Raw genomic sequence first — 5081 nt, forward strand, 5'->3', positions numbered from 1 at the left:
GGAAACCTTCAGGTGGAATCTGATTCGATCTCAATTCACGGCCGTGACTGGGCTGCCACGCGGGACAGCACGGGCTTAGAGGAGATGGCTCAGACACCACGAACGTCAACGTTCATGAAGTTTCTGTGCCATTTTAGTTTCTCCAGAAACAGAGACAGGGATTGGAGGGCAGGCTGTTCATTTGGAGGATGGAGAGAACGCTGGGGGTGGGGAGCGGGCCACAGGAAAGGGGAGGCACCAGTTAAGAGCATCCCCTCCAGGTGGACACATGAGGACTGGCGCGGGCACACAGCGCTGTTACGGCAGCGGTACCGTGCTGGATGGATGAATCACACGTGGGCACCCACAGAACGGAGTATCATTCAGCCGTGCAAAGAGGTGAAGCGCTGACACAAGCTATACTCGAACCCCGAAGACATGGTGCTGAGGGGAGAAGCCAGACATACAGGGGATGAGGGGGAGTGATGGGTACAGGTTGCTATTCAGCTGAGGGAAATGTATTCCAAGTAGATAGAGGTAACCGCCGGACAACATTTGAACGTACCAAAGTCCACTGGACTGTTAACCTCTCTGCAAAAAAACACACAAGAATGTGTGAAGTCAGTTCTCACAGCAGGGGACTGGGGGTGCAGTGCTGCAGGGGCATGCTGGGAAAATGTTCCAGAAGTAACATCCCCAAGGGTAGGGAGCTGGGGTATTTATACACCACCACCACCCCCCGCCCGTCATGATGGCCAAGCATCCCTGGGCACAGAGGTGCAGCCCTGGGGGCTGAACTGTCTGGAGGACGCTGAGGGAGAGGGGTGGGGGGACATGGGGGGGCACAGATGCTGCTTCTCCCGTTCTTTATAATAATAATAATGAAACAGCCCCTCTGTGCACCGCCTGCATCCCATCCCACCCGCCCCCAGAGATCATCTCTCTCTTCTTTTTTTTTTTGGCCACGCTGCACACCTTGCAGGTTCTCAGTTCCTCGACCAGGGACTGACCCCAGGCCCTCGGCAGTGAAAGCGTGGAGTCCTAACCACTGGACCGCCAAGGAATCCCTGAGACCACCTTTCTCTTGAATCCCCGTGTGACGGGGAGAACGGTGCCCCCAAAGATGCTCTAATTCCCCGAACCTGTGACTCGGTTATCGGAGAGGACTCTGCAGGTGATTAAGGGAAGGATCTGGAGATAGAGGTTACCTTGCGTGATGGGGCTGGGTCCTGTGGTGTCACTAGGGTCCCTACGGGAGGGAGGCAGGAGGTCAGAGCGGAGAGAAGATGTGAGGACGGAGGCTGAGGTCTAGGAGGGAAGACGCTTCCGGGAGCCCAGGAAGGGCCGAGGAACGCAGGCGCCTCCAGAGCTGGGACAGGCTGGGCAGCCGATGGCCCCCTGGAGCCTCCGGAAGGACCCCGCCCTGCTGACACCCAGACTGCAGTCCAGTGAGGCGGCTTTTGCACTTCTGACCCCCGAGACTGTAAGATCGCACGTGTGCACTGCGTTAAGCTGTCAAGTCTGTGGTCATCTTGCGGCAGCGGCAGGTGTGGCATTTACGGCGCGAGCATCGATTATCACCTGTCTCCCACTTGCCTTGCTCCCTCACTTCTGTTCCAAATTCATCCCTGCTGATTCACAGAACCGTTACCCATCCTTGTACTGCTGAGTAACGTTCTGCCACGCGGATCCACCAGAATTCATTCGTCCCAATCCCTGTCTATGGGTTTGGAGCTGTTTCCATGCGTTGGCGTTCTGTTTTGTCTTTTTTTTCTGGTACGCGGGCCTCTCACGGTTGTGGCCTCTCCCGTTGCGGAGCACAGGCTCCGGACGCACAGGCTCAGCGGCCATGGCTCACGGGCCCAGCCGCTCTGCGGCACGTGGGATCCTCCCGGACCGGGGCACGAACCCGGGTCCCCTGCATCAGCAGGCGGACTCTCAACCGCTGCGCTACCAGGGAAGACCCCGGCGTTGGCATCTTAACGGGCGCTTATAAACTTCTTTGTGCTCTTTCCTGTTTTGTAGGTTTCTCTGGACTCGTATGTCCAGTGTTTATTTATTCAGCAAATGCTTCCCGAGCATCTGTACTCGATGCTACTTACTAAGAACACAGCCGGGCAGGGCTGGGCTCCAAACACAGCTGGTCCACCAGCCACAAGCCACAGAGCACAAGTCAGGCTGCAGGGGGCTCCCTGGCGCCCCTTCCCCAGGCACCCTGTGAGAAGGAAGTACCCTCATCTCCATCCCCCCCAGCAACCCCACAACCCCCCAAGAAACCCTTCCTGCCTGCCTCTCTCAGTGGAAGCTAAGCCTCCTTCTGTGTGCCCTGGGGCAGGCAGGGTGAGAAGTGACCGGCGGTTTGGAACCCGCTGGTCTCGGCATCTGTGCCTCTGCCCTGGTTACAAGACACGTGGCGGGCCGTGCTGAGCAGACACGTCAACACCGTCAGACCACGAGCATTTCAGGAGGGGCACTCAGCGCCCTAAGGACGTGTCATCAGGTGTGAGGTATGAGGTCATCACAGAGGCTGCCCCCGGCCTCCCTGTACGCGCCAGGCAAGGCGAGCCCCTCTCTGCAAGCCTTCTCTGCAGTCATCACAGGGAGGCTAGCAGTTTCCCCATCTCACGGATGAAGACGCTGAACTTCGAGAGGATTGGTCCCCTGCCCAGGTAAGCCCAAGGTGGGCAGAACGTTGACTGCAGGGCTTTCGAGGTCTTCTGCCGGAGGAAATTCCACCTCTTCTGGGAATGCCCTGTTTGGTTCGTCCTGTGGATGGGAGGTCCCTAAACGGAAAGCCAGTCTTTCTGTTCTCAGGACCCAGGCCAGGGGCTCTGAGTCTCTGTTGTGCTTAGAATACAGGGACCTGATCCGAATCCTGAAATCATTCCTTTATTTATCAGAAAAAAAAAATCTACCGAGCTTTGCCGTGTGCTGGGCGCTGGGCTTGGCGTGGGGCTGGATCCGTGGATGAGACAGAGAGGGCCACGCCGATCGGAACCTGCAGAGGGTCTGATTTCCAACTCGCCTGAGTCAGGGCCCCAACAGGAGGCAAGTGCTCTCTCAGGACAAGATCATTCAAGGAGGGTTTATTCCCAAAGGGACGATTGCAGTGGTGCAGGAGAACGGGTGCCCTAGGGACAGCACGGTGACTGGGGGCTGTCATCCCAGCCCCCCGGGAGGAGGGGAGGTAGTTTCCAGACCCCACGTGGAGAAATCAGCCTGGGAGGAGAAACACGGCCAGCAGAGATGACCTGGGGGGGGCGGGTCACACAGCCTGCCTACTCCCCTCCCTCCTTTCTTCCCACCCCCACCCAGTGGCTGAGTCCACCTGGAAGCCAGAGGAGCAAGGTGCCTTTGATATGGTCTACCCAGGACCACCCTCAGGACAGAGCAGAGGGGCGAAAGGCGGACCATGGGTACGGAGGGGCAAGCAAAACACCAACAAATGTAAAATGGTGCAGCCACCTTGGAAAACAGAAAGCTAAACGTGGAGTTTCCAGATGACCCAGTGAGTCCACTCCTGGGTACAGACCCAAAGGAACTGGAAACGGGAACCCAAGTCCAGGTACACATAGGCTCACAGCAGCACTTCCCACGATAGCTAAAGGTGCAGACACGTGCACCCACCAGCAGACGCAGGATAAACAATACATGGCCCTCCATACAGTGGAATAGTATTTAGCCCTAAAAAGGAATGGCACTGATTCGTGCTACCACATGGACGAACCTTGAAAACATGACGCTGACGAAAGAAACCAGACACAAAAGGACAAATACTGTACATGACATATTGAGAAGAGGCAAATTCATAGAGACAGAAAGTAGATCGGAGGTTACCAGGGGCTGCGGGAGATGGGACGTTGTTACTTAGCAGTGACAGAGTTTCTGTTGGGGTGATGAAAGTGTTTTGAAAATAAATAGTGGGGATGGTTGTACAACATTGTCAATGTAATTAATACCACTAAATCATACATTAAAATGGGTGAACTTTTTGGTATGTGAGTTACATCCCAATAAAGCTGTTTTTTTTTAAAAAAAAAATCAGGGCTTCCCTGGTGGCGCAGTGGTTGAGAGTCCGCCTGCCGATGCGGGGGATGCGGGTTCGTGTCCCGGTCCAGGAAGATCCCACATGCCGCGGAGCGGCTGGGCCCATGAGCCGTGGCCACTGGGCCTGTGCGTCCGGAGCCTGTACTCCACAACGGGAGAGGCCACAACGGTGAGAGGCCCGCGTACCGCAAAAAAAAAAAAAAAAAAAAAAAAAAAACATGAGACACATTCCACCCCTCTGCCCCTCAACACTCACCCAGTCCTGTCCTCCCTCTGGTTGAAAAGCTCATGTCCCCAGCACAGAGGATGGACCATGTCCCAGGAGCTGCCACATCATCGTGGGCAGTGTCAGTATGATTACAGGACACGCTCCCCCCTGAAACGTACAACCAGCTGTACCAGCGCTTTTCCTGCAGGGCAAATGGAAAGGGGCAGGGGGGACAGGAACAATGTGGGGCTTCCTTCCACCTAGGGTTCCATTGCCCCTTGACCTCTGCATGACCTCTGCTGGTGGGGTGACCCAAGACTTCACTTGCCAAGGATCCGGGTCCTTGGTGGCCCTGCCTTTGTTTTCTTCCCTCGTGAGGAATTTCTTATGTAAACAGCACAGCCTAGGTTTGATATATTTCTCCAATCTGTCAGCATCTTTTAACTGGTAAGTTTTGTCCTTGTATGTTTAGTGTGATGACGGGTGTACTTGAAATCACTCTGTCTTCCTTGAGCTTTTGTTATCCATCCTGACCCCTCCAGGCTCCCCGCCCAGCCCTGTCCTGCCTTTCTATGGACTGAGGTTCTCTTCAGTTCTGTCTTTCCCCTCTGCTGCTTTTTCCACTCTATTTGCTTTTAGCAGTTATCCTTATAGGTTTGACGTGCCTATCTAAGCTGAACATTGATTTCTCTACCTTTCCCTGAAGCGAGAGGAGGAATCTGAAATACTTTCACTCCTATCAACCCTCCCACCTTTCTCGTTATTCTTGGCTGGTATCTGAGTTCTATCTTTCTCATCCCTCAAATGAGATTTGTCTTCTACAGTCCCAGCGGACAAGGCTGGTGTT

The sequence above is a fragment of the Orcinus orca genome, chromosome 6, assembly GCF_937001465.1.
Source record: "Orcinus orca chromosome 6, mOrcOrc1.1, whole genome shotgun sequence".
NCBI lineage: Eukaryota > Metazoa > Chordata > Mammalia > Artiodactyla > Delphinidae > Orcinus > Orcinus orca.